Here is a 19,187-nt window from a genome sequence, read left to right on the forward strand (position 1 = left end):
GAGAAAACTATTGTTCACATCAGCTTGCCAAAGAAGGAAACAAAGACTTTCTAGTATCATGATTACTTCTTAGATCCTACCAGCCAACTACACAATTTCCAGCTATTAAGCAAATATGTAATTCAGAACTTTACTGAGGAAGGAGTTGTAAACTTACTGAGAAAATTATTAAAAAATGCTGTGATGGGACAAGGAGCATTTTCCTTTAATTTCTTGCCTCCCAGGATTATTATTGCATTGTAACAGCTCAGAGTCTTAATAGTGAATATTTTAACTCCCAATTTTTTTTCAGAAGTATTAAACTGGATTTCAAAGTCAAAATATACATTTCTTCTTGCTTAACATTTTGTACAAGAAGTAAGGAGACGGGAAAAAACAAATCAGCTTGTGCATTTTAATAAGTACATAAGAACAAAGAAAAGTATTTCAGAGTATACATATCTGAGCAAAAAATAAAAATTAAAAAATTAAATAAAGTCAGCTTGCTGAGAAAGTGGAACAACTTTTATCTGGACTTCAGAAAATCCTATTTTAAGCTTTTGCAGTGAATGAGGCAGACCAGGCATGACTGCTGCCTCACTCTTAAGGGGAAAACAGCACCCAAGATATGTAGATGCCTGTGGTCAAAAAGGAGTGGGAAATGTCAGATGGTCTACAAAAACTTACAAAGTTTTATTAGGAAATTATACAGTTGGCATGGAAATTGGTATAAGTAAGTCTCTTATCCTGTAGTATAAAATTAATTACAGCAGATTTGGAATAAGGTGAAAGAGATACAGGTTAAAAAGAAGCAGAGAGAAAAAAAGGACGAAAAGAAGATCACCACTCCTGGCTGCAGTGTCGATCCAGATGGTGAGATGTACAAGGTCCTGGGGGTTCTGCCCAAGTTTCATGAAGGTACCTTTTTGTAGACAAGCTTTCTCCAGCCTGGACCCAAGTTTCTCACGTTCTACACAAAATAGTTATCATGCACAATTCATTCCTCTAAACCTTTCTGTAATGGGTTGATGGCTTCAGGGGTTTTTGATGGTCTTGATTCCTTCCCCTCTACTGGATAAGCCATTGGTCAACAGTCCATGGCCGCTCCTTGACCTCATTCCTGCTCTTGTGCTGTACAGTGTAGTGCTTATGTCCAGGAGCTAGAACAAGGGTGTTTGTCCCAGAAAAATGCTGCCCTATCTCTGTATAGCCCCCTCTTCAGCCACATTCTGTTCTTCCTCACAGTGTGGTCTCAGCAGCAAACCAGGTTCCATGGCTGTCCACCTGTTGGTGTTTGAGATGTACACATCAGCCCCTTTTCTTCTGGCCTTCTACACCCTGTCAGTCCTCATGTCCCATACCAAAGTTATTTTCATATGAAATGTATTTCCAATGCTTTGAGGTTATGGAGTGAAACTGGATGTCTTCTGCTGTGGTACTTTGTATACTGCACTTCAGTACAAAGGATAAGACATTAGTTGGATGCCCGAACTTTTAGTCTAAGCCTCTGCCCCACTGAAAGCGTGAGAGGACTGCAGACACAATAGTAAACACTTTTACAAGTGTAACAGCTGTCTCAGCTTGGAGCAGGAGCCAAGTGCCATTGGACAAATCCAAATCCAGCAATGATTTGCACATGCTGCAGCTTCCAGCAGTTCACTGAAACAATTAATTTTATTCTGAAATAAAATAAACCATTTATTTAACTGTCACTGTAGAGGAAGATTAAACCAAAAATTTAATCCTGCCTCTGTTGGTAGTAGTTTTACTTAAATAAAATATTGTCAGTTAAGATATTTCATTGTGTGGGATTCATGCAAATATAAACTGCCAGGCATTTGCACGGAGCATTATTATTCGTAATTTTTCTTTTGTACAGCAAGGTCTGTCATAGCATGCCATTGGAGATGCCAACCCTTAAACTCATTGAATTAAGATAATCCTCCCACTCATTTGCACTTTGGCTTTTTGATACCAGATGTTCATTTATGAAAGAAATCACTTGGTAATAAACTCTCATTTCCAAGCATTTCTAACTTTAAACATTTTTCTTTAATAACTCAGATTTAGTCACAAATGAAGTTCCATATGTTATTAGTGAAATGTCAATAGTCAAGAAATAAAAAATTCTAATGTAGAAGCATCAAGAACTATTTGAATTGAACATTTCTAAACCCTCTCTCTCTGTAGTCTATGGTTTTCAGAGCACCATTCTTATAATGTTGGGCTGACCACACACAGGATAACGAAGGGTAGCTGAGCTCTGGCTCCTTCTAGCAAAGTCAGAACTAAACAGGTAATAGACAAAGAATCTTTCATGGAGTCAGGAGGAAAGAATGAGGGAAATAAGAAAATATTATTGATGATTCTGCAGGTTTCAGCAGTTCTGTTCGGAGAAATGATACAGTCCTGGCAGGTGTGTACACCCATGGGTGTGTAAGAAGGATTCAAAATAAGGTAGAAGAACATTTATATTATTAAATATGTGTCTAGATTCTTTCCAATATCTTTCCAAGCATGCTGCTCCCATAGGATACTTCCCAGATTGCTTTGTCCCAAGGGTCTCTTCCAGGAATCCCACCCAAAACAAATAAAGGCAAGTTATAAATATTTTATCTGACTATGTTGAATCACTGTTCTGACTCAAACCCCTGAAAATGTAGTTAATTACTACACAAACTGCCTCTTTCTTCCCAAGAATCAGCACTGAATTCCTTGATCTTACTTCCCTCTTATTCTAGTATTGTGGCAATATTTTTAGAGTGCATGTAGCACCAGATGATAGACTGTAATGAGATTTTAACTTTCTGGCACATAAGAACAGATAAAGTGCTGATGACATTATAGGTTTTCAGATACTGCCAACACTTTAACAATATTCTCAAGTTAAAAGGTTCTTAAAATGTGAGCCACTGTAGGTGCACTCAATCGAGTCTTTACCACAGATATAATAACCATTCACACCTTCAATCTGAGGCTTGCTAAACTCCAGGGATATCTTCTGATGCACCATTGGGATGGCCACAAGTCTGCAGTTTGACAAGGTATACTCTTCATGTTAAAGAGTGCCAGACACCTGAGATTCACACTGATTTCACTGGCAGAGAGAAGAAAAAAGGTGCTTGACTACTTCACACGCTGGGTCAGGTTCTGAAAGCTTTTTTTAGCCATTAGAACACTCTGAAAACCAAATCTACAGAAATTGCTGTAATTGTAATGAATTACTTTTTTGGCCTGTAGACCTTCCTACTTAGCAGTCTTGTACAGTCATCAGCACAAAATTTAGCATAAAAAACCCAAAGTGCAAGTAAGCAGATAACCTGCCTTGTCTGAATAATTTCAAATTATTTCACTTTCCCTTATCCTTTTGGTAAAGGTTTAAGACAGAAGAAAAGCCAGACAGCCAGCATGATTCCTTTCAAAATGAGATTGGGCAAAATAATCACCTTAGAAGCCTGCCTAACCCAACGCAAATCAAGACATAGTGTTTAAAATTGACTCAAAAATTAAATTAGAATGTACTGAGGACAGAAATACTGTTAGTTCTTCAAACAAGATTTTAACTTTTAGGCAGTGGCATAACGTCTGTTCTGCAGAAGCCTAGAAAGTCTGAAGGTTCTGGTAGACTATTTTCTTAAGCTAGTGTTTGCTGTGAGGTTTGGCAAATAAAGTTGGAATCCAGTGAAAGAGTAACAGGTAGGCTTTTCAGGTGGCATTGTTTTTGAGCAATATTTTCAAATACCAGTAGGGCCTAGATTTTCAGTTGATATATTTGATGCAGTTCTCTTTCCTCCATCATTCTTTCCAGGCACAATAAGCATGATCAGGAGTTCATATTTATTCCATGACACTGAGCCCTAGAGACCAGAAGCTAGATAAAGTTAAGGAGAGTGAAAAGAAAAAAAGTTAGTGTTACTTGTTTACCCTTTCTAGACTCAGCAGATCCTGATTATATTTATTCTGAGCTTTTCCTGCTCAGGAAAAGCTAATTTCCATCTAATATATTTTCTGAAATTTAGGCTTCTCTTGGGGTTTGAATCTGACAGCTTCTTTGGGAGGCCTTGCCAGTGCCCAGTCATCCTCACAGTGAAAAAGGGAACCTCCTGCATTTCAGTTTGTGCCTTTACCTCTAGTCCTGTCACTAGGCACCACTGAGAATAACCAGATGCCTTCTCTTCACACCCTGCCTTCAGGTACTTGTAGACATTGCTGATATTCCCCTGAAACTCCTCTTTTCAAAGCTAAATAGTCTCAGTCTCCCTCTTCCTGCTTCACGAGTTTACAATTCCATTTAAATGGTTAGGTGAAGGAACTGAGTCAGTTTCAGACAAGGCTCTATGCAAATAAAACCTCAATGCAAAAAGCAAAGCATCTTTTATAAATGAAAAAAAAAAGAATACAAGTTTTCTGGAGGTCCTTAAAGTTTCATAGTGAACTTGATGATACTTTAATTCTTTCTGAAAGGGTGGGTGCTGAGACTGCATTTGAAACATAAAGAAAAATAATTTGTCCTACAAATAGAGAGCTGTAGAATTGAAATCTGTTGACATTTGCAAAAAAATATCTCATATGTTTCTGAATACATTAGAGTCCTAAATTATGCTGGGGTTTTGTATTTAGACAGAAAAAACAGTGTGTTGGCAGTAATAATAAACAGACCTAAAATCACATTTGGATTAAATTCAAGATGCAGAAATGTATATTTTCTAAATTTCATTATTTTTCTTTTCCCTTCAGTCCTCAAGGGAAAGCTGTTGTTTGTTCTAAGTGGAAACCAAGACTTGCAGAATACATTGTTATCCAGAGGAGCAATGGAGTCTTCTGAAGGCTACAAGGAAGACCCCCTTACAAAGAATCTCTGTATTTATTTTTCTCTCAGAAAAACATGAATGCAAAGAATATTCAGGATTTTGAGGAGACCTCTCTAACATAGTTTTCAAGTCAGATTTATAAGATTAGAACCAGAAAACCCAACACTTCCTGCTAATTAAAAGATGACAATTTCTTTTTTTACTCTGTGGCATGTACAGACACAAAAACTCAGACTTTCAGTATTTGTTGCTCTAAGACTTTTTCAAAATATAAACAGGTTTACAAATTCAACACAGACTTCAGACAGGTGGATTGAATGTTCAGGGAAAAATCCTGGGGAAACTCCACTGAAATAAATGGAAATATTCAAGGAAAAAGGTGCAGTCATAATTCAGCAAGTATTTTCCATGAGGTAGATGTTTGTGGGTGAATTGTTTCATTTCCACAGTAAACAAAAAATGAGCTCATTGTCAGTAAGGTAATTAATTTTGAGAAACTGTAAATAACTGGTACTGCATTTTGTTATATATTCTGAGAGACAGTTCAGGAATAGAAAAGTGTTCTCAAAGCAGACAAATAAGACCTGCTAACTTTCTGTTCACAAATAAGAGCTAATAACTTTCTGTTCACTTGCATTTTTTCTTAACTGAACAATATATGGGTTTTTGTAAGTAACAATGCATCATGGACATTAGTCTAAGTAACCAGTCTTAGCTGGTTGGAATTGCATTGATGCTGCCAACATGTGTGACCCAGTTGCCATGAGGCCCAAGGAACACAGATCAATGAACAGCAAACTTTACAAATGCAAAGTGCAATTCCTGTGTAGGAAAAACTCAGTCAACTTTTAGAGTTCTGCCACTTCAAAAGGGCCATGGGACAAGCAAGCTAAAAAGAGTTCAAAGCCACCTCCACTCAATCCTCTAGTGCAACAAAAGGTCAAAGACTTGTTTTGACTTCTGCTAATTAAAATAGCCATTCACTGGAAGCTATTGTGGGAATATACACTTACAATAAAGTCTGTCCTCAGTTTGAGTTAAGCTACAGGATTGTTATAAAAGGACTTCAAATAGGGGAAAGAAAGACACTTTTCCATGTTCTCTGTAGTTGAAATGCGGTTTGTAGGACTTCCTGTAAATTTGTTTTGTTTTGTGATGAGTTTCATACAGAAAATTTAAGCAAATATTAGTAATGATGCATATTTCACAAAAACAACAGATGTGCCTCCAGTGGAGTTCCTGAGATTTGAGATTTTTATCACAGAATGATGGTCTGCAATTCACCTGCTCCCAGCCTCCTCACATTTCAGTTTGATGTATGTTACCTCAGGGTTTTCAAGCACATTACTTACTGAGAAAAGGCATTCCAAAAACTGTGATACTTGAAATATTATTTTAGAAAACCTAATTTAAATGTATAGTTTATCTGATGTTTTAGTTCATATAATTTCTTTAAGAAGAGGTATGTTTGATATGTTTCACAGAAGCATTATTTTAATTAGAGTTAAGGCCAAGTGATAATTAATGGAGCTTGAAAAAGAATCTGATACACCAGATTTATTTACATTTTTTAAAAGAAATAATGAATATTTAGATGTGTGTGAGACACAGAAATTTAAGATTTAGACTCAAAACTGTTTTGACATTTCAGAAATACTAGATTCTGAATTCTGTACTTGTTGTTTTTAAATAGTCCTACCAGAAATTTACAGTGCATTTTTAAGTAGATTTTTTTTTTAAACTTGTGCTCAGCTCCCTGAATAGAGTGGCTTATCTCTTTTTCTATCTGATAAAAATAGGTTATTCTAGCTGCACAGGTTCATCTTTTGATGTTCTTCTAGATGTCAATCTTGATAGATCACTGGTCAGGAATAATTTTTCTTTCTTCTTGGATGTTGACTTGAGTCCCATCAATTTTCTCCATATTTAGTTAATCCCAGGATAGCCTTTGCATTCAAGAATCAAAATTAAACAATCAAGTTTGCCTATTACACCAAGATGTGTGGGGCATTTGACATGCTGGATGGACGGGATGCCATACAGAGAGACCTTGACAGGCTTGAGACATGGACCCATGCAAACTTTGTGAAGTTCCACATGACCAAGTGTAAGGTCCTGCATATTGGTCAGGGCAAAATCAAGAACAAATTCAGTCTGGATGGAGATGGGATCCAGAGCAGTGCTGAGGAGAAGGACTTGAGGGTGTTGGTAGATGAGAAGCTTGACATGACCTGTCAGTGCTCACTTGCATCCCAGAAAACCAACTGTATCCTGGGCTGCATCAAAAGGAGGATGACCAGCAGGTCTGATTCTACTGCTGTACTGCACTTTTGTGACCCTGCCTGGGGTACTGAATACAACTCTGGGGCCCCCAAGACAAGAAGTATGTGCACCTATTGGAGGGGGTCCAGGGGAGGAGGGTTATTAAGACGATCAGAAGGATGGAGCCACCTCTCCTGTGAAGACAGGCTGAGAGAGTTGGGGTTGTTCAGCCTGAAGAAAAGAAGTCTCTGGAGAGACCTTAAAGCACTTTCCAATACCTAAAGGAGGCTACAAGAAAGATGGAGAGGGACTTTTCACCAGGGTATGTTGTAATAAGACAAGTCTTTAAACTGAAAGGGAGTAGTTTTAGATAAGATATAAGAAAAGAATTCTTAATTATGAGAGGGCTGGTGCATTGGAACAGATTGCCCAGAAAAGCTATGGATGCCCCATCCCTGGAAGTGTTCAGGGCCAGGTTAGATGGGACTTTCAGCAGCCTGATCCAGTGGAAAGTGTCCCTGCCCATGGCAGAGGGGTTGGATCTAGATAATCTTTAAGGTCATTTCCAACCCAAACCTTTCTGTGATTTTATGGGTATATAAATGTCTACCTCATTATATAAATAACATACTTAATACAGCCAGCTACTTGTTCTTTATTTGCAGCTCTTAATTCCTATTAAAAAACATTTTACAATACACTTTGACTCCTAATTTGTATGTCTTAAAGCACCTTTCATGGAAAACATTGATCACTTTGTCAGTAAAAGGGATATTTCAACTATACAATCTTTTGTTGTAGCATGCCATTAGTGGTGCTCTAATTCTTGCTTTAGCTAAGAAACTGTTTGCATATTTTTCTTGTGAGATGTTTTATTTTAGTGTTGATCACAGAGGTCCCTATGAATATTAGGTACCTGAAAAGTTTTGACATCATGACTGTTTTCTAATGGCATTGTTTGACACTTCTATTCCTCCTAGAACATTCCTTAGATCAGACTTTGATGTGGTTGCATATACATGTTGTGTAATGTATTGTATGAAAATATTGAATGTCAATTGATTTTAAATAATGTTATTTCTAACACAGTGAAAAAAAATATCTTGATTGTGAAAATAATAAAATGGATAATAAAGAGAGTCTGCAACTGGGTGCTTGGGCAAAGTGATGACAGTTTTGAATCTATTAGATTATGAGTGTCATAGTGTTTTGCATCTGTGATTCCATTCAGAAGTTTAAAAAAAAGCAGGCAAGGAGGAAAACAGTGAAAAAAAGACAGGATTGAAAAACCTGACATCTGCAGAGGGTGAGGAAGGATCTACAGAGAATTGTGTTTCTGTCAGAAAGGAATTATTGCATGACAGCAGACCATAAACTGCAAGGTAAGAACCTTTACATTTTTCGGTAACTAGAAGCACAGTTGTGTCTGTTTCTGATACTCAGAGCCAGACTTTCCTGGCACCAAGTATTTTCTCTGAACATATGTCAAGTGCTGCTGAAGGTATCAGCATAGCAGAAAATCTGCTTTGGAAAAAAAGCATCAAGTGTCTTATTCTTTGTAAACAATATCACAATGATAACTCACAAAAGGTGTGGCAACTTTTGTAAAACATCATAGGAAATGCATAATTTATGAAAGGTACAGAATTGAAAGGATGTTGTATTTTGAACCTCTTTTTGTGTTTTTTTGCAGAATATACAAAATTCTGATTTTTATGCCCTCAATTATTTCTAATTTTCTAACTCAATATTTTGAACTTGGCGAAAGTTTTAGTTTATGTGTTAACTTTTTATAGTTATGCAAAGATGTTACAAAAATCACAAATGACGATAATTTTCATTATCTTTACTTTACTGATGCACTGCAATGTAGTAGTAGTAGTAGTAGTAGTAGTAGTAGTAGTAGCAGTAGTAGTAATAATAATAATAACAATAATAATAATAATAATAATAATTACATACAAGCCCCAGATGCCATTTGTGTGAACTGTGGCAACCTTCTATGTTTTAACATGTTCCAATCAAACTAAGTTCATGTGATCTGTGAAACATTTATTTGATAAACTCTAGTTTACATAACAACAAAGATATTCAAGATACTGGGCACAAGGAACTCTTGACAAACTATTTTAGGTCGGCAGGGTCAACGTTGTTCCAAATGCCATATTTCCTATTGAGACATAGGTGAAATAACTCATACACCTAAATTAACAAGATAGTCTCCAAACCTTTGCAGGCATTCAGTGAAGAGGTAGTTGCCAAAAGACAATTCACAGCTAGGGACCAAATTAGATGCTCTAAAACATTTCTTGAGAAGCTATTTTTTCCCTGGTTATGTCTAAGAGAAACTCAGGAATGTTTCTTGGGATAGGATCCCTGAACTTGTCCTGGTTTCGTGATAGGATATAACATAGCACACATCTCTTTCTTTCCTAGTAATCCCAATCTATATGCTAAGTGTTTTATATTATTTTAGCAGAATAAATATGTCATTCAGGATATTCTCCAAAATAAAGGGTTCAAAAGTTCGAATTATTAATCATACAAAGAAAGTTATAGTACAAATACATGAATCAAGATCCAGCAAAGTTTGAAAGAGCATTTTTACATCCCTTTTCCACAAAATATGAATGGTCCTTGAGAAGAAAATCAAGACTAGAAAAAGAATCCAGGGGAACACAGCAATGACATTCATTTGTTTAGTAAGCTTTGTTTTGTTACATAAGTGACTACTATTGACTACTTCAATAAATAGATATATATTCTTAGGTGAGTCAGTCTACTTCTGCTCATCAAAAATGAAAACTGACCTGCTCTTATAAAAGTTGTGCACTAATTTAGCTTCTGAATAACTTTTCCTAGAAGTTAAACCATTTTTTTAAGTTCTCCATTTTCAGTTTAACTCAATTTTATATCTCATTTTCTTTTTAATACTTCTGATTATATAAGATTAAACTCCAAAGTGAGTTGCAAATTTTGGACATTTTGCATGACCTAATAATCTGATTTTATAAGACCCACTTTTCTTCACTGACAATTAATAAAACCTGCAAAAAGTCCCACAAGCTCACTCATCTCAGAAGACATATCTAGCATTTACTTCACAATCACTATGTGGAACATGACCATCTCCATCACTCAGATATTCATTGAAGAATGAACTTCATAAACATTCATACAGGTCCTTGTAGTTACATTCCAGTCTGCACTGGAATGTGTCCCAGGGAAGGACATTGCCGCTCTTTCAATGAGATTGCTACATTTGTATTTTATTACTTTGAACTTTGGAGGACAAGATGACAGATATCTAAACAGTACCAAAAATGAACAAATGGATCAGTTAGTCTGAACTCAGGCTAGAAATGCTCCAAAAAGTAAATTCACTGAAGTTTTCTTTATGGATGTTTTCTCTATAATTTCACTGATTTTTTTCAACCTGGATATTGACCAACGAGTTTTAATTTTGGCTGTTGAAATATGAAAAATCTCATGGCTTAATGACGATCTCAAAAATTTAAAATGGTTTTACTGAATGTTATCTATATAAAGACATTAATTTTTTAAAGCAATTAATCTCCAATGGAAATAATTCTCTTAGGTTCAAGGGCTAAGCTGTGTAACACATCCATGCCGACAGAAGGATAAGGCTTGAGTAAATTTTTAGGGGAGGAGACATCTGTTAATGCTGAAATATCACCCCTGTAAAAAAGACTTAATCTACAGCTTGCAAGTACCTCTCTAACACATAAGGTAGAAATAAAGACAATCTGTCATCATACTGGTCATGAGCAAAAAGTTACTTCAATTGCTCTCCTTCTGTAATACTCAAAATCCAATTCTAAACAGATTTTATATATCTATAGAGACCCACCAGTTTAACCATTATTTGATAACTCTATTGTAAAAATCTTATGAATTGTGTACATAATATCAAAGCCCAGAACTCTGATTTGGTATAATTCAGGTTTACTGGAAATTAATAGGCTCTGGGTTCAAGTTTATGAACAAGGCACAAACTATTCGAAAGCTGAGTTCTGACCTCCCCAGTTAACAAGTCATACAATCCCTAAACTATCCGCAGGGATCACATGCTTGCTAACAGGAAAATTACTGCTTCCCTCAATATCATTGGCTATTGAGAATTACCTGCTTGTGAACAGAAGGCACCTGTCTATAAATCTGTGACATAACCATTGGAATTGAAGACAGTATAAGCAAAATAAAGTGATTGTGTCAGCAAAACACCTTATTTGTGTAAGGAATAACTTATGTATTACAGACTTAGAATGAAGTGTATGACACATTTCATTTTTTTCTTTCACAATAATAAATGAAATACATTTAGTAAAATGGTAGACTTGGCTGAACAAATAACAAATAATAATGATGATGTCTGCAGAAAAATCCATAAAAACTAATTATTCTGGCTTTTATCCAGCATATATAAAAAGCTGGAAACATTTTTCTTTGCTGAAGCAAGATGTTTCCAACAAAAAATATCAATAACTTTATTGAGATATTTTTACTTCACATGTGAAATAGTAATTCCATGGAAATTTATTTAGCAATGAATTTTGTTGTCTTGATAGAACTACTTTTAAACTCCAGACTTTTTAATGGAAATACTTTACATGAGAGGACTATAACAAAAACAAAAGGGGTACAGTAGGAGCCAAGAAATAGCACCACATAGACAGTATAGTATATATGAATACTGTATGGTTAACCTTGATTTTATTGGACATAACACAATTAGTAGAAGTTTAAAAAGAAGGAAGGAAGAAAAAGGAAAAAGGAAAAAGAAGGAAGACAAAAAAAGGAAAAAGAACAACTTGATTTTAGGAGTCCAACCAATCAAGAAAATGCAGAATTTTAAGATTTTATAAACTAGAAGTTGACAGTAATTTTCTCGAGCACTCAGACACATTGCCCCTTTATATTACTATGCTTTATGAATTATGAATTTTTGCTGATGAGGAAGCCTAAGGGTGACAATGTAGCTTCAGTGTCAGTAATGCATTGTCATTTCACGCTGTGTGAGTTCCTACTCTACCTAGATGAGTTTTTCAAGCTTAAATAATGTTACTGACTGCCAAAGATTTTATTAAGAGGTCTGATGATATTATATGCTCTGCTGGTAAGATACTAATCCGTATTAACTAGAAAAAGGTCAAATACTTTGAAAGATTGCCAGGGCCTTTTTTGTCTGCCTGGGGTGTTCAGATGTGGTTATACTCCCCCACCACAATTCACCTATTTTGAGTCAGATAGTGAAATAGAAAACCATTTTTCCAGCATCAAGAAGAATGAAATTTGAGTAGAAAAGACAGTTGTTCTGTGAGATTTTACATGGCTCCTGTTACCAAGGAAACTATTTTGGCTTTGAAAGGTTTGGTAATGGTTGCCCTAGCTACAATTCAGGCAGTATACAACAAGAGGGGCTATTTATCTCATGTAATTATAGATATATACACACATAAACACACTTACCCTCACATTAGGGAAGGACAGATCTAGTAAAATGGAATTATGAAACCACTGAAGTTAGGAAAACATTCTGAACAACATTCGAGGAATATGTTGGTAGAAGAGACACTGGCAGTGGCTTAAGTCAATCCCATCCCACAACTGAAAATATTATGTTCAAAAGCTAAAAAGAAAAAGGAAAAAAGAAGAAAGATAAAGTGCAAATTAGAGAGCTTGTACATTTACTTAATGAGGTATTTAATATTTAAACTAGAATCAAAAATGATGAAGAATACAGAAAAATTCTAGTTTTGAACCTGTGGAAACAATTTTTTTACCTTAAAACCTCTGAATGAATTTGAATTGGAAAATCAGATCCATTATTTTAAATACAACTTTAATATTTTACTGATACTTTACAGTAAAACATTATTTGATTTAAAATGGAAAGGACAATCCCTAAGGATGGACTTTTAGATATAGGAGGTGAGTAAAGTAATGATGCAAGACACCAAGTAGAAATTAATTAGCTGATTGGAAAATTGATTGATTGTACTGAATCACAGAAGGAGAAAGTTTTGCAGGTGCTGATAGGGATGAAAAATTCTAGGAATATAAAAAAACCCTATTTTTTCTATGTAGAAAATATAAATCCATTTTTAATGTGATCACATGCAAAGTTAGGACAAGTTAGGGATATGGGCATAAAAAAGCTTGCATAATATTGGGTTCAAACCTGTTGTAACAAATCAAAACAGTAAGAAATGAAGACAAGAAAAAGGAGGAGACGGATACAAGTATAAAAGGAAGAAATGTCTCTTATAAATTATAATTCATCCAGCTGATGTCTGGATGAGTATCACAGACTCTACAGTTTTTGGAACAAAAGGATATTAAATGATCACCAGATTTGTGGAGAAAAAGGAGACTGATTTATGTGTTTTTTTCTTAAGAAGACCATGATCGTCACTCTAGAAAATATGAAAAAAAAAAGAGAGAATTTTAAAAACATCTTCTGTGTGTTGTGGATTAGTGTATTTTCTGATATTCATTTATCCCACTTAGATTTAAAATGACCAAGGTGAAATGTTTACATATGGAGAGTTTTATTTTCATTGGAAAAAAAATAAGATATACAAAATATCCACAATTTTCTCCTATACTTAGTCTTAAAATCTAATCTGTTCTATCAAAGAACTCTTTATGAAAATAAATACCATATAGTAGATGTTTAGGAACATTGTTTTCTTCTCTTGTGAGGCTTCAGTGTGTAAAGGAAACAATATTGATTCTAAAATTATTTTTTTTTATTTTGATTTTTTATTTGATTTCAAAATACTTAAAGTATCTTCAGAAAATGTGAAAAAAGCATGCATGACTCATACAGTAATTTCAACTTACAAATGGATGAATGCCAATAAGTCAGAGAAAGCTGCTATGTATTTCAATTGGTTTTAATTCTATAAAAATATTTTCTGTTTTTATTATGAAGAACTGCAATCTGCAACCTTGAAAAAAATTTTGTTTAGCCACAAGCGAAACTTTGTACAAGGGTATGCAGTGATAGAACAAGGGAGAATGGCTTTAAACAGGAAGAGGGTTATTTTAAATTAGGTATTAGGAAGAAATTATTTACTGTGAAGGTGGTGATGCACTGGAACAGATTCCCCAGAGAAGTAGCGGCTGGCTCATCCCAGGCAGTGCTCAAGGCCAGGTTGGATGGGGCTCTGACAAACCTTCTTTTCTATTTTCCTGTGTATTTGCATACCAGGTGAATTTATTTATTTATAATAGTGGAAGGTCTAGTGGGTAGTGTCCCTGCCCATGACAGAGGGGCTGGTACTAAATGATATTTAAGATCTCTTCCAACAGAAATCCCAAAATCATTTTATGTTCAAGAAAATGATTACTTTTCCTCTAGAGCCAGAAGGAGTATCTGGGAGGGGATGGGTGGGGCAGGGCAGAGGGTAGGGGGTGGGGAGGGGTTGCTTGTTGTTGGTTGGCTGTTTGTTTAACTTCTCCTCTTGAGTTTTGCTTTCTAATAGCTCATTACTGGGTGAAAAGTCTGGGTTTTTTCTGTGATCAGACAAGACACTGATGAGAAAGTAATGTTCTGTCAAAAAGAAGCAAAATGATAACTGAAAAAAATGTTGTCCAATATCAATACAGTCCATCATGGAAATAAGAGATAAATTGTGAAGGCATGAACTCCTATTTTCTGAAATACAATTTCATCTCTCTCAGCAGCTCCAGCCAATCAGACTTGAGACTACATATTTTCTTAAAAAAAAACAAACCCAAACAACAAAAAGAGCCAAAACATAACAACCAACCAACCAAACTCAAACATTCATTTGGATACTAAACCTTTGGAAATACCTTAACACAGAGTTGAAATAAAATGCTTACAGTTTTCAGGGAAAAACAATTGAGTCTGTGAGGGTAAGTCAGTTTTAGGAGACCAACTGCCTGTTTTGAGTCTTAATCAAGTATACAAAGAGCTCATATAGAATGAAAACACTGTATCTGTATTATTATCATAAAATAATTCATGCTGAGCTTCTTTTAAACTCAGACCCAAACAGAAAACACGGAATATTTACACTGCCCTAAAAAATCTAATGAAGTATTAAATAGCCTACATAGGATTTTAAGAGGTAGTTAAGGAAAGCAAACTTCTAAAGTTACAAATATTACGATCATTATCTTGCTTCTCTGTAGTACAAGATAATATTAACAAAACACTTCACATATTATATAGTTCTCAATGATATTGTGGTTCTTAACTAATAAATATGTTTTATTATGCTTTTTTCCATATATCTAGTAGTAACAAAATTATTTTGGCCATTAAACCAACAGTAAGACCAACATAATAAACCAAATAGACTTCCAGAATACAGTCTCCCTAAAAGTATAAGCTGCTTGTCCCTACTGCTTATCTGAGTCAGCTTGCATGCAAACATTTCAAACATTCTTTTGCTTTGGTTTTCTTCTCACTTTATTATCTATGGCAAACCTTCACTACAATTGAGGAAGCTTATATACTTTTAGCTTTTAGAATGAAGTACACACTGGAAAAAAAAACCAAAAAAACAAGCTCTAAACTTCAACAGGCTCAAGTGAATATTTCTTTCTAGGGGCATCATCAAGCCAACACATTTCCCCATTCATTGAGTCAAATGATACTTTTCCTTTCATCTTAAGTGGAAGGAAATGGTCTACCTCAGACAGGAACAATGTTACTTCTTTTTGGTTGCACATTATTGATTACTGCATGGGGAAATATTACACCTGCTCTTTTGAAGAGTTCCTCTCAACTGAATAGGACTCTTCTGCTACACTAAAGTCTAGACAAAAAAAGGCTGAGGCACATAAACACATTTTTCAATTTTAATTTAAAAAAAATACATCTGAATGTTTTTATCCTTATTGTAGGAATAATTGAGATCAATAAAATGTAAGGTAGCACATAAATAAATTCAGTATTCTGATTCAAACAGGTATCCATTCCTTTAAAATAAAATAAGGAAGAAAAAATAAACACATAGAATTCAAACCACTGCTTCCAAGAAGTGGACAGGATTTGAAGTAATACATCACTGCCTATCTACAAACAACATTTGATTTAAAGCCACTAGGTGTCAGCATATAAGTATTCCTAAAGAGATTTATCTGCCAGCAAAAGTAGTTGGCAATAAACAAATATGTAAGATTGTAGGTGGTTGATGATTCCTTATAAAGCCATGGAAGAAAGCTATAAATTTTTCAGGCTTGCTGATAAATATTAGGACAATTGAGGAATATTTTTCCACATGATAAATGAGACTGGAGTGGCACCTTCTGTTTTTTGATAAGATACTCTGGATATTTAAACTTATACAGACCTTTAGTGTTTTGACTCAAAATAAATGACTTTCCAACCTAAACCATCTGATAAGAGCAGGTGGCCTTGTGGTTGTGAGACAGATTCTTCATATTGACATGTTTGTGAGTTGTTTAGTTCTTGTACTGGAATTCCTCAGTAAAAATCAAGTTATTGTCTAGTAGTATTCTGTTGTCACTAAGACCCTAAAGGAGCCCCCCCAGGGAAGATGACAAGAGCACAGAAATGAAGGACAAATTTAAGTCATTTATCTTACTAATGATCTGTTATTAAAGTAGAGCTAATAACTCAAAAAAGCAAGATGCTTAAGGCAGGTAATACTGCTTTAGCAAGAACACTGAAATGACATTGTACTTCAGTCACTGTGGACTGCTACTTTTGTGCTTCTTCTTTTTTATATGCAGGGGGGAGTCCAAGTGTCTGGGCAGAGTATGTGACCAAAACTGATTAGTACTCCTGACTCATCCCTAGATTTTTAGCTATTGACAGACTCCTGGAATGTCTATTCATGTAATTCACCTAAAGTGTTTAATTATGTTTTTGTTTTAATAAGTAGTGACATTTCCTTGAATTTACATGATACTGTTTATTGGATGGACTGCAACTACCTAATGAAAACTGTAAATACACCTCAGAGAATTCAGAAGGGATCTGGAGGGGTTTAATATCTATTTAAGTATGATTAATGAAATATCTAAAAGACACACTAGTTTGAGAGTGATCTAGATTTCATAGCCACACTTGCATAGAACCATCAAGATTGTACACTGATGTTAAAAGAGTTGGCTGCATATTTTATTCCTACCATTTTCTACATAACTGTCCAGACTGTGTGACTAATCATAGTGAAGATATTCTAAATATAAACAAGGTGGCTCACGCTGAAACCGAGCATAAATATCTCCATTTTTGTTAAAGTATGGGGGATGCTTTTAGGTAAGGAGCAGCATGGCGATTGATGAGAAAATAGATGAAATAGATCTGGCATAACGTGTAGCTCATTTATTTAATCTTCTAACACATGGTAAGGATGTAAACTAGACTGTGTCCCAAAGCTGGTAAAAATTAACACATAAAGAGAGGTATAGAAAGAGAGCATGAGAGTACATGCAGCTCTGACAAATGAGGAACAAAGTCAGAAGATAGCTACTATCTTTGGCAGCTTGAAATGAAAATCAGGCAAAAAGGCACAGCAGCTTGTTTTTCCCCCCTAATGTTGACCAGAACTACTCATCAGTGTTGTGCTCCTTAAGTGATTTACTGTATATGTGTATAGTAAATTCAGCAGTATAAGAGAGAATATTTGGCCCTCTGTCCTCAAGAGATCAGGTTGTCCTACTGTCCCTTGCCCCAAGAAATAATTCAGAACAGTTGCCTTACACAATGAAGACGTGTAGCACTGATTGATGGTACAGATCTACAGAGAAACTTTTTAAAGAGAATTCTAGTTTTCAGGCAATAAATTAGCTTTTAGTTTCCAGAATTTTCTTGAAAATTCCCCACTCTTAAATGCAAGGATATGGGCAACATTTTTTTCTCCCACTGGAGAAACAGAAATAATAGCATTCTCCTAGAAAAGGCTTTTGCACTTCTTTCTGCTTCTAAAATATTATGCTGTGCAGTTGTCCTTATGTAAATTACTTACAGAAAAACACAGGTTTTTCATTGCACACATTTAAATAAAGCGGGGTTGATGAGGACATTACAAATGTAGGGCAACATGCACTCTCCAGAAGCCTAGTAGATCTGGAGATAATTGCCGTGGAACTTCTGGATGCAGATGCCTCTCCTCGGTCCCCACCCTGTGTTTCTGTCCACTCTCATCACTGCTCATCTCCTGAGCTAAGAAGCAGGAGTGCAACTGGTGATGACTAAAGGAGGCAATTGTTTTCTACTAAGAGAAGAGGGCTGCTGCTGTCCACTCCATTTCATCTGAAAAAGGAGAAGGAGATAGATGACAACAGCTTGAAGGAAATGCAATCTGAGCATGGCAGAGACATTATGAGCACATTATTCAAATGATCATGTGTACTTGGCAGGAATATTTTTAATATGTCTTAACTCTTGATTTCCGAGTTCGAAAGGGATTCTGTTTCTTAAAGCCCAAGTAGCTTGATAGTTGTAGAGATGTATATCTTAGTTGTTTCTTTAAATTTTAAAATGTGTCAGCAGCTGCAATACATATCTACATACATACATACGTACATCTTGCATTGGTAATTACATTTCCTCAGCATGATGACAAGGTCCTTTACCAAAGGCTACACTTCAAAATTATTTGATTATTTAATTAAATAATTATTTAATTGTTTAATTAAGGTTTAATTATTTAAACCATCAATTCACAGAGCTATTACCTCTTTACACAGGAATAATTGAAGTGTTTTGGTCAAACTGTTCAATAGGTACCCTTTTGCTTCTGAGTGGTGAGAACTTTGTTCTTTCTGGACTAGTTTGAATTGAGAAATTCCCAGAATACCAGTCTCTCCAGTTGTACCCTGGCAGCAGTGACAAAAGATGCACTTGTCATAAAAATCCCAGCATCCAAGATGTTGTGAGCAGTAGCCAGGTGTCCTGTGTGAGGAATTTGACTGAATTCTTCCACCAATAATTAGAAGTACTGCTGACCTTTAGGTGCAGTGCAAGCCATAACCCTTTCCTTATTTATTTCCTTATTTTCTCGCTCCAGAAGGAGTGAAAAAAAGTCTGCTGACTGTAGGCAATTTTTTTTTTCTTTCTGACAGATGTAAATATCAAAGGATATCTGGGTTGCTCTGGGTACC

The sequence above is a fragment of the Molothrus aeneus genome, chromosome 1 (assembly GCF_037042795.1).
Source record: "Molothrus aeneus isolate 106 chromosome 1, BPBGC_Maene_1.0, whole genome shotgun sequence".
Lineage (NCBI taxonomy): Eukaryota > Metazoa > Chordata > Aves > Passeriformes > Icteridae > Molothrus > Molothrus aeneus.